Genomic DNA, 12,406 nt, shown 5'->3' on the forward strand with positions numbered 1-12,406 from the left:
TTAAATCATCAACATTGTATAATACTTTTATTATGCCTAGATTAATGGAAAAACTAAATTTGTCAACAAAAAACTAACTCTTTATATATATATAAATATCTAAATAAGATGAAAATTTTTAAATAAACTGTATTAAAAATAATTATATTTTTTGAAATGTCTATCTAAAATAATCTCTTAGGATTGGGGTAAATTCCTAGAATTCAACTAAACTAAATGACAACAGTTTATTGAATAGCTAGGTCATTTCCAAATAAAGTAAGATTTTAAAACATTAATTACTGAACACTAACTTCCTCTTACAAAAAGTTTTTCTTACAGAAAAACTAAAGAGATTTTAGACTATTAATAAATATAAATATATATTATAATATATAATATAATAAATATATTCATCAATCTATAAAATGCTAATATACAAGACACTTCATAGTTGCTAAAGAAAAGTAAGATATACGCTTTTAATAAAAAGAAATAACAAATTACAAATAAAATGATAAATACAAAAATATAAAAAAGTGTTATGACAAATGAAAGAGAATTTTATGGCAAATGGATCTAACTCATTGCCCTGAACTTTCTTCCTCTTCCTTCTTACACGTCTCAATCGATACAAATTCTTCTTTTATATGGGCCACACCTCTCCGAGGTGAAACTACACGACATGTTATAACCCACCTGTTAGCTTACTTTGCAATAATGAGAACACCTAATTCTATAAAAACAGACAATGGCCCTGCCTATATTTCTAAACAATTCAAACAATTTTTACATTCATTCTCTATTAAACAGATTACAGACATTCCTTATAATCCACAAACACAAGACATAATTAAACTAACACATACACACTGAAACTACAAATAAAAAATTAAATAAGGGGGAATATACAAGAACACTTTTATCTTCCTTATCCAGAACAGACTTTACTAGATTCCAATGCAAATATATTCTTTAAGCCTATAACTATTTTTAATATAGCTTTATTTCTGTTTCCAGTCTGTAAGATTCTTAAAATAACATCAGCTTTAGTGCCTATTTCACAATACAAAACAAAAACACAAACATAAAAAAGACACTATTTGCCAAATAAGCTATTTGTTCCTAAGAGTATCAAAAGTGCAAAATATTCACCTTCTTTACAGGTCGGTCTTGACAGTATAGTCATCTTCCTTGACACACTGAACAGAGAGATTCAACAGCTGCCAGGCTGCATTTCTTTTCCAGGGACAGGGTCAGGTATTTGGATGTGAACAGTGTTTCATTTGTCAAGTTGTTCTGCATCAGCTCTTCAGTAATTTCACTTAGGAAAAAAGGTTTGAGTGTTTGCTCCTAATCCTTTGCTTCATCAGAGCTTGGGTCCCCGTGTCTTTCTCTCTCTCCCTCCCTCCCTCCCTCTGGCTCTCTCTTTCACTTTCTTATCATCGACTCCAGACCACCAGGATCCGGTCCATTAAAGGACCCCAACAGTTGATTATATTTTCTGAGCCTGCATAAGTGGCCATTTGTAGAGGATATCCTATGAGTCCCACTAGTACACTCCACTCTGGTCACCAGAGCTGTGTGTTGTGGGGTGCCCCCTATGTGGGCTGCATGGGTCCTTTTGTTGTGGTGGGCTGACTACTGTGGGTGGTGTGGTAGGCATGGCTGACACCCAGTCTTATTGGTTGCCAGGCTCTGTCTTGTGCAGAGGCTGCAGGCTACTAGTGGGTTGGGATCAGGTCATGAGGCTGCTGGCTTAAGAGCCCCAGTGGGTTCCAAGGCTACTTCTAGCCTACTGGTGGACAGAACCAGGTTCTGGGGTGGGTGGTTGGAGGGCCAAGTTTTCCAGATTTACTGTCATCCTGCTGATGGGTGGGCTGGTTCCTAATAAGGCTGGCTGAGGGTTCTGAGGTGTCCCCAAGGTGGCACTTATCCACTGATGAGTTGGGCCAAATCCCAGGGTGACTGGCTGAGCCATCCAAGACATCTCAAAACTTGTGTTGGCTTGCTTGCTGGTGGGAACAGCTGGGGCCCATGGGGTCCCAGGACTAGTGCCAGCTTACTGGTGGGCAGAGCCAATTCCTGGAGTTTCTGGCTATAGGGCCTTGGAGGTCCCAAAGCTGGTGTCAGCCTACTGGTGGGTGGGGAAGGATCTCTGGACCACTGGCTAAGGGGCCCAGGGTGTCCCAGAGCTGGTGTTGGCCTGCTGGTGGACAGGGATGGGATCCAGGTGGTCCTGGGGCTGTGTCAGCCTACTGGTGGGTGGGACCAGGGCCCAGGGGATCCCAGGGTTGGTGCCTACTCACTGGTGGGTGAAGGTGTTCCCAGGGCCAGTGCTGGTCCACTGATGGATGGAGCCAGGTCTCAGGATCTCTAGCTGCAGGGCCCTGGAAATCCCAGGGATGGTGCTAGTACACTGGTGTGCAAGGACAGGTCCTGGGCCCTGTGGTGAACAAGGCCAGGTCCCGGGGCAGCTGTGGGCTCAGGAGGTGTTAAGGTAGCAGGTCTGCTGGTGAGTGGGACTGCATCTCCTCTCAGCTACTTGCTTGGCCTAAGGTCTCCCAGTACTGGTACCCACAGGCTGGTGAGCAGGGCTGGGGGCAGGTCCCTGCGCTAATAAGCTAGATCAGTTCAGTTCAGTCGCTCAGTCATGTCTGACTCTTTGCGACCCCATGAATAGCAGCGCGCCAGGCCTCCCTGTCCATCACCAGCTCCCGGAGTTCACTCAAACTCACGTCCATCGAGTCAGTGATGCCATCCAGCCATCTCATCCTCTGTCGTCCCCTTCTCCTCCTGCCCACAATCCCTCCCAGCATCAAAGTCTTTTCCAATGAGTCAACTCTTTGCATGAGGTGGCCAAAGTACTGGAGTTTCAGCTTTAGCATCAGTCCTTCCAAAGAAATCCCAGGGCTGATCTCCTTCAGAATGGACTGGTTGGATCTCCTTGCAGTCCAAGGGACTCTCAAGAGTCTTCTCCAACACCACACTTCAAAAGCATCAATTCTTCGGCACTCAGCTTTCTTCACAGTCCAACTCTCACATCCATACATGACCACTGGAAAAACCATAGCCTTGACTAGATGGACCTTTGTTGGCAAAGTAATGTCTCTGCTTTTGAATATGCTATCTAGGTTGGTCATAACTTTCCTTCCAAGGAGTAAGCGTCTTTTAATTTCATGGCTGCAGTCACCATCTGCAGTGATTTGGGAGCCCCAAAAAATAAAGTCTGACACGGTTTCCACTGTTTCCCCATCTATTTCCCATGAAGTGATGGGACCAGATGCCATGATCTTCGTTTTCTGAATGTTGAGCTTTAAGCCAACTTTTTCACTCTCCAATTTCACTTTCATCAAGAGGCTTTTTAGTTCCTCTTCACTTTCTGCCATAAGGGTGGTGTCATCTGCATATCTGAGGTTATTGATATTTCTCTCGGCAATCTTGATTCCAGCCCAGCGTTTCTCACGATGTACTCTGCATAGAAGTTAAATAAGCAGGTGACAATATACAGCCTTGATGTACTCCTTTTCCTATTTGGAACCAGTCTGTTGTTCCATGTCCAGTTCTAACTGTTGCTTCCTGACCTGCATACAGATTTCTCAAGCGGCAGGTCAGGTGGTCTGGTATTCCCACCTCTTTCAGAATTTTCCACAGTTTACTGTGATCCACACAGTCAGAGGCTTTGGCATAGTCAATAAAGCAGAAATAGATGTTTTTCTGGAACTCTCTTGCTTTTTCCATGATCCAGCGGATGTTGGCAATTTGATCTCTGGTTCCTCTGCCTTTTCTAAAACCAGCTTGAACATCTGGAAGTTCACGGTTCATGTATTGCTGAAACCTGGCTTGGAGAATTTTGAGCATTACTTTCCTAGCATGTGAGATGAGTGCAATTGTGAGGTAGTTTGAGCATTCTTTCGCATTGCCTTTCTTTGGGATTGGAATGAGAACTGACCTTTTCCAGTCCTGTGGCCACTGCTGAGTTTTCCAAATTTGCTGGCATACTGAGTGCAGCACTTTCACAGCATCATCTTCCAGGATTTGAAAGAGCTCAACTGGAATTCCCTCACCTCCTCTAGCTTTGTTCGTAGTGATGCTTTCTAAGGCCCACTTGACTTCACATTCCAGAATGTCTGGCTCTAAGTGAGTGATCACACCATCGTCATTCTCTGGGTCGTGAAGATCTTTTTTGTACAGTTCTCCTGTGTATTCTTGCCACCTCTTCTTAATATCTTCTGCTTCTGTTAGGTCCATAGCATTTCTGTCCTTTATTGAGCCCATCTTTGCATGAAATGTTCCCTTGGTATCTCTAATTTTCTTGAAGAGATCTCTAGTCTTTCCCATTCTGTGGTTTTCCTCTATTTCTTTGCATTGATCACTGAGGAAGGCTTTCTCCTTGCTATTCTTTGGAATAAGCTAGATGGAGGGTTCCAAAAGGCACTTGATAGCACCACTGCTCACATGGTAGAACAAGCTGCCCAAAATGGCTGCTGCCAGCATCTGTGTCCCTTGGGTGATCTCCAGTTACCTCCTCCTTCTGTGGGAAGCTCTCCAAGATCAGCAGGTGGATCTGACCCAGGCTCTCTGCACATTACTGCTTCTTCCCTTGGTGCCAGAATATGTGAGATTTTGCATACACCCTTTCAGAGTGGATCTCTATTTCCCACAGCCTTCTTGCTCTCCCAATAGTAAGGCTACTAGCCTTCAAAGACAAACATTCTGAGAGCTTATCTTCCAGGTGCAGGACCCCTAGGCTGGGGAGCCTGATGTGGGGGCTCAGACTCATTGCTTCTTGGGGAGAACCTTTGCAGTTGTAATTATCCTTGTTTGTGGGTTGCCCACCCAGCGGTATGGATCTTGACTATACTGCATCTCTGCTACTCCTACCCGTTTCGTTGGGGTTCCTTCTTTATGTCTTTAGTTGTAGAAGATCTTTTCTACTAGCCTTCTGGTGTTTCTTATCAATAGTTGCCACATAAATAGTTGTAATTTCGGTGTGCTTATTGGAAGAGGTGAGTTTAGGGCCACACCCCCCAAAACAGATTGGGTATAAATACTGGCAGATTGGACAAGTTACTTAACTTCACTATGTCTCTGTTTCCTCGTCTGTAAAGTGGAAATAATAATAGTACTTACCTGATAAGATTGTTGTCAGGATTGAGCAAGATGATGCTTACAAATTGTTTATAAAATAATCTCACACACAGGAAGCACTCAGTAAATTTTACTCATTGTTATTGTTGTTGATGCTGCTATTGACTCTTCTAGCTATTTTTCTAGACTGAAGAGGTTCTTTATCCTTTTAGTCTTTTGTAAAACATCAGTTGTTCCACCCCTTTGATTATTTTAATTGCTCTTCTCTGGGCTTTTTCCAGATCCACTAATATTTCTCATGGGGTTTCATTACTACCTCTGTACCAAGTATCCTAGGTTACTTGGCTGAGGGTAATATGAGTATTCATTTCACATAGCCTTGACACTGAAAATGACACCAAAAATCTTATTTGCTTTTTTAGCACATTGGGCTGGTTTGTTCAGGAAATAAACTGAAAACTCCAGCATAATTATATTGAGTCCTAACCAATATGTGTGACCTAGTCTTTCTTCTGCTCTTTGAATATAGCATTCCATATACTACTGGCCCAGGACTGGCTCTCTTCCTTACCTTCTTTGGAGAACACATGACTCCCATAGCTTCAACATTGTGCATATAGCTCCCAGATCTATCACTGGTCCTGACTTCACTCCTGAATTCTAGACTCCATTTTGATAACTCCACTTGGAAATCCCACCAGTCTCTTAAATCAGGAGTCCTCAACCTCCGAAATCTAATGCCTGATGGTCTGAGGTGGAGCTGATGTAATAGCAATAGAAACAAAGTGCACAGTAAATGTAATGCTCTTGAATCATCCTGAAACAACCATTGCCCATGCCCCACCCCTCAAGTTCATGGAAAAATTGTCTTCTATGAAACCAGTTTCTGGTGCCAAAAAGGTTGGAGACTGCTGCCTTAAATCCAACCTGTCCAGAGCTGAGCTCTACCTTCTGACTCCCATTTTAATGCTATTAGCTGTCTTATGCTTTCCAGTTATCCAGGTTCAAAACCCTGGTGTCATCTTTCCATCCTTCTTCTTTAAGCACTCCGCATCCACCCAGCCCATCGGTTGCTAAAGCAGGGTAATCATACCGCGGCGCTGGATTTCTTCTTCAGTTTTCCATTTCCATTCCTACTGCAGCCGTTAAATGAAGGCCTCACTACTTTTCAGCAAGACTACCTTTCGAACCTTTTCACTGGTCTCCCCTGTTGCCCATCTCTCTGCAATTGGCTTATTCCCCTGCTGCTGCTGCTGCTGCTGCTAAGTCGCTTCAGTTGTGTCCAACACTACACGACCCCAGAGACAGCAGCCCACCAGGCTCCCCAGTCCCTGGGATTCTCCAGGCAAGAACACTGGAGTGGGTTGCCATCTCCTTCTCCAATGCATGAAAGTGAAAAGTGAAAGTGAAATCACTGAGTCATGTCCAACTCTCAGTGACCCCATGGACTGCAGCCCACCAGGCTCCTCCGTCCATGGGATTTTCCAGGCAAGAGTACTGGAGTGGGGTGCCATTGCCTTCTATGCTTATTCCCCTATCTGTTGACAAATTAATATTGGTGAGGTTTTGAGCAGGGGAGTGAATGAGTTAAAGTTTTCTGGGGCATTAAGACCTTCCACAATATGGCCTCAACTTAGCTTTTCAGCCTTTCCCTCAACATGTGAATTAATTAAATCAGTGTTTATCATGCATCTCCAAAGAACCAAGGACTGCCACAAACACTGGACTAAACTTATGCATACTTTTCAATCAGTAAGTCCTTCCTGAGCATTTACTACGTACTCAATACCGTAAAGTCCTCTTTCAGTTTGTCCTTGGACTGAATCTAAGTACTTACGGGAACTGAATGTCACCTGCAAACATGGAGATTTCCTTGGTACTCAAGGAAATAGAAGAGACATACACGGATGCCCAGATATGTTGTAATTGAGTACCTATTTTGGTTAGGTGTTGGGCTAGTGGCTGTCAGGAAAGAAATAAGTAATACTTGCTTCCTGCCCTCAAGATACTCATGACATGGTATAGTTCAGTTCAGTTCAGTCGCTCAGTTGTGTCTGACTCTTTGCGACCCCATGAATAGCAGCACGCCAGGCCTTCCTGTCCATCACCAACTCCCAGAGTTCATTCAGACTCACGTCCATCGAGTTGGTGATCCTATCCAGCCATCTCATCCTCTGTCATCGCCTTCTTCTCCTGCCCCCAATCCCTCTCAGCATCAGAGTCTTTTCCAATGAGTCAACTCTTCGCATGAGGTGGCCAAAGTACTGGAGTTTCAGCTTTAGCATCATTCCTTCCAAAGAAATCCCAGGGCTGATCTCCTTCAGAATGGACTGGTTGGATGTCCTTGCAGTCCAAAGGACTCTCAAGAGTCTTCTCCAACACCACACTTCAAAAGCATCAATTCTTCGGTGCTCATCCTTCTTTACAGTCCAACTCTCACATCCATACATGACCACTGGAAAAACTATAGCCTTGACTAGATGGAACTTTGTTGGCAAAGTAATGTCTCTGCTTTTTAATATGCTGTCTAGGTTGGTCATAACTTTTCTTCCAAGGAGTAAGCGTCTTTTAATTTCATGACTGCAATCACCATCTGCAGTGATTTTGGAGCCCCCCAAAATAAAGTCTGACACTGTTTCCACTGTTTCTCCATCTATTTCCCATGAAGTGATAGGACCGGATGCCATGATCTTCGTTTTCTGAATGTTGAGCTTTAAGCCAACTTTTTCACTCTCCAATTTCACTTTCTTAAGAGGCTTTTTAGTTCCTCTCCACTTTCTGCCATAAGGGTGGTGTCATCTGCATATCTGAGGTTATTGTATTTCTCCCAGCAGTCTTGATTCCAGCTTGTGTTTATTCCAGTCCAGCATTTCTCATGATGTACTCTGCATAGAAGTTAAATAAGCAGGGTGACAGTATACAGCCTTGACGTATTCCTTTTCCTATTTGGAACCAGTCTGTTGTTTCATGTCCAGTTCTAACTGTTGCTTCCTGACCTGCATACAGATTTCTGAAGACACAGGTCAGGTAGTCTGGTATTCCCAGCTCTTTCAGAATTTTCCACAGTTTATTGTGATCCACACAGTCAAAGGCTTTGGCATAGTCAATAAAGCAGAAATAGATGTTTTTCTGGAACTCTCTTCCTTTTTCCATGATCCACCAGATGTTGGCAATTTGATCTCTGGTTCCTCTGCCTTTTCTGAAACCAGCTTGAACATCTGGAAGTTCACGGTTCACGTATTGCTGAAGCCTGGCTTGGAGAATTTTGAGCATTACTTTCCTAGCATGTGAGATGAGTGCAAATGTGAGGTAGTTTGAGCATTCTTTGGCATTGCCTTTCTTTGGGATTGGAATGAAAACTGACCTTTTCCAGGCCTGTGGCCACTGCTGAGTTTTCCAAATTTGCTGGCATATTGAGTGCAGCTCTTTCACAGCATCATCCTTCAGGATTTGAAAGAGCTCAACTGGAATTCCATCACCTCCTCTAGCTTTGTTCGTAGTGATGCTTTTAAGGCCCACCTGACTGCATATTCCAGGATGTCTGGCTCTAGGTGAGTGATCACACCATTGTGACTATCTGGGTCGTGAAGATCTTCCTTGTACAGTTCTCCTGTGTATTCTTGCCACCTCTTCTTAATATCTTCTGCTTCTGTTAGGTCCATAGCATTTCTGTCCTTTATTGAGCCCATCTTTGCATGAAATGTTCCCTTGGTATCTCTAATTTTCTTGAAGAGATCTCTAGTCTTTCCCATTCTGTGGTTTTCCTATTTCTTTGCCTTGATCGCTGAAGAAGGCTTTCTTATCTCTCCTTGCTATTCTTTGGAACTCTGAATTCAGATGCTTATATCTTTCCTTTTCTCCTTTGCTTTTCACCTCTCTTCTTTTCACAGCTATTTGTAAGGCCTCCCCAGACAGCCTTTTGCTTTTTTGCTTTTCTTTTCCATGGGGATGGTCTTGATCCCTGTCTCCTGTACAATGTCACGAACCTCATTCCATAGTTCATCAGGCACTCTATCTATCAGATCTAGGCCCTTAAATCTATTTCTCACTTCCACTGAATAATCATAAGGGGTTTGATTTAGGTCATACTTGAATGGTCTAGCGGTTTTCCCTATTTTCTTCAATTTGAGTCTGAATTTGGTAATAAGGAGTTCATGATCTGAGCCATAGTCAGCTCCTGGTCTTGTTTTTGTTGACTGTATAGAGTTTCTCCATCTTTGGCTGCAAAGAATAGAATCAATCAGATTTCGGTGTTGACCATCTTGTGATGTCCATGTGTAGAGTCTTCTCTTGTGTTGTTGGAAGAGGGTGTTTGCTATGACCAGTGCATTTTCTTGGCAAAACTCTATTAGTCTTTGCCCTGCTTCATTCTGCATTCCAAGGCCAAATTTGCCTGTTACTCTAGGTGTTTCTTGACTTCCTACTTTTGCATTCCAGTCCCCTAAAATGAAAAGGACATCTTTTTTGGGTGTTAGTTCTAAAAGGTCTTGTAGGTCTTCATAGAACCGTTCAACTTCAGCTTCTTCAGCGTTACTGGTTTGGGCATAGACTTGGATTACTGTGATATTAAATGGTTTGCCTTGGAAACGAACAGAGATCATTGTCATTTTTGAGATTGCATCCAAGTACTGCATTTCAGACTCTTTTGTTGACCATAATGGCTATTCCATTTCTTCTGAGGATTCCTGCCTGCAGTAGTAGATACAATGGTCATCTGAGTTAAATTCACCCATTCTAGTCCATTTTAATTCCCTGATTCCTAGAATGTCAACGTTCACTCTTGCCATCTCTTGTTTGACCACTTCCAATTTGCCTTGATTCATGGACCTGACAATCCAGGTTCCTATGCAATATTGCTCTTTACAGCATCGGACCTTGCTTCTATCACCAGTCACATCCACAACTGGGTATTGTTTTTGCTTTGGCTCCATCCCTTCATTCTTTTTGGAGTTATTTCTCCACTGATCTCCAGTAGCGTGTTGGGCACCTACTGACCTGGGGAGTTGCTCTTTCAGTATCCTATCATTTTGCCTTTTCATACTGTTCATGGGGTTCTCAAGGCAAGAATACTGAAGTGGTTTGCCATTCCCTTCTCCAGTGGACCACATTCTGTCAGACCTCTGCACCATGACCCGCCTGTCTTGGGTTGCCCCGCGGGCATGGCTTAGTTACATTGAGTTAGACAAGGCTGTGGTCCTAGTGTGATTAGACTGACTAGTTTTCTGTGAGTATGGTTTCAGTGTGTCTGCCCTCTGATGCCCTCTTGCAACACCTACCATTTTACTTGGATTTCTCTTACCTTGGGCGTGGGGTATCTCTTTACAGCTGCTCCAGCAAAGCGCAGCCGCTGCTCCTTACCTTGGACAAAAGGTATCTCCTCACCGCCACCCTTCCTGACCTTCAACGTGGGATAGCTCCTCTAGGCCCTTCTGCGCCCGTGCAGCCAACGTTCCTTGGACGTGGGGTGGCTTCTCCTGGCTGCCGCCCCTGGCCTCGGGCACAGGGTGGCTCCTCCCAGCCGGTCCTGTGCTGTCGCAGCCTTATACATGGTGTAAGAAACATGTAAATCAAACATAATATTTCAGGAGGGCTAAGAGAGAGATTTGCAGGAGGCAAGGGGTGGTACTCTGAAAGACCATACAAGGAGCCCCTAACTCAGCCTGAGGGCATTGTGGAAAGCTTGATGGCCTTTTTTTTTTTTTTTAACTGGAGGATAATTACAATGTTGTGTTGATTTCTGCCTTGCAGTCAGCCATGAGTTTACATAGGTTCCCTCCCTCATGAACTGCCCTTGCATCCCCCACTCCATCCCACCCCTCTAGGTTGTTACAGAGCACTGGGTTGAGCTCCCCATGCTATACAGCAACTTCCCACTAGCTATCTATTTTACACACGGTAGTGTATATGTTTCAATGCTACTCTCTCAATTCCGTCTCACTCTCTCCTTGGGTTTCCCTGGTGGCTCAGACTGTAAAGAATCTGCCTGCAATGCAGAAGCTCTGGTTTTGATCCCTGGGTCAGGAAGATCCCCTGAAAGAGGAAATGGCAACCCACTCCAGTGTTCTTGCCTGGGGAATCCCATGAAGAGAGGAGCCTGGTGGGCTACAATCCATGGGGTCACAAAGAGTGGGACATGACTGAGCAACCAACACTAACTCCTTTCACCATTGTATCCACAAATCTGTTCTCTATGTCTGCATCTCTATTCCTGCCCTGCAAATAGGTTCATCAGTACTATTTTTCTAGATTCCGTATATATGTGTTAAAATACAATATTTGGTTTTCCCTTTCTGGCTTGCTTCACTCTGTATGATAGGCTCTAGCTTCATCTACCTAACTAGAACTGACTCAAATTTGCTCCTTTTTCTGCTGAGTAATATTTCATAGTATATATGTACTGTCAACTACAAATTGGCACTTGCCATGGGTGGATGCCATCTACCACTATCAAGGATTAAATCATGTACTGCTGCAGCTGCTGACCTTCAACACCCCCAAAGGAATTCAGGGTGGAGAGCAGAAATGAGGTACTCTGTGCTCTGGGAAAACTGGCAGGACAGGTCCTCAGATAGATATTCTCAGGAGGTAATTTTATGAGCCCAATTCTTGTATCTCCTCATAACTAGAAAAGCACTAAAATCCTTCTTGGTGACAATTGTTTCTCATGACTAGTGGAAACTTCATGAGACCAACAGAAATTTTTTACAAAAAAATATGTGCTTGATTGCATGTACTCTCCCTTTACCAAAATCACATATATACTGTCTGTCCCCACCACCTCTTTGGAGCAGTTTCTCAGAGCTATCTGAGGTGCTGTCTCCTGGACTGAAGTCCTCATATTGCCCCAAAGAAACCTTAACTCACAACTCTCACATTGTACTTTTTTTTTTTTTTTTAGTCGACAGTACCATGTTTGGTGACCTCTAAACTGAGTTTTGTCAGATGAGAAGTTAGTTAGGTGAGGAATGGGTTGAAAGACTCTTCAATCAGAGGGAGAGCATGGCAAGGCACATGAGAGCACATGAAGCTTTCAGGAAACTATCAAGGAGTTCAGAAAGTCTGAAGCACAGTATATTTGTGGGAGAAAGGCAGGATATATGGTGAAGAAGCTATCTGGAGTCAGGATGTGTGGATCTTTGTGTGCCAAGCTAAGGAGCCAGAACTGAAAGCCATGGGATCAGTGGAGGGTTTGGAGCAGGGCCGTGGTATATATAGGGCTTCCCAGGAGGCACTAGTGGTAAAGAACCCACCTGTCAATGCAGGAGACATAAGAGACACAGGTTTGGTCCCTGGGTTGGGAAGATCCCCTGGAGGAAGGCATGGCAACCCATTGCAG

Source organism: Capricornis sumatraensis, chromosome X (assembly GCF_032405125.1).
Source record: "Capricornis sumatraensis isolate serow.1 chromosome X, serow.2, whole genome shotgun sequence".
NCBI classification, from domain to species: domain Eukaryota; kingdom Metazoa; phylum Chordata; class Mammalia; order Artiodactyla; family Bovidae; genus Capricornis; species Capricornis sumatraensis.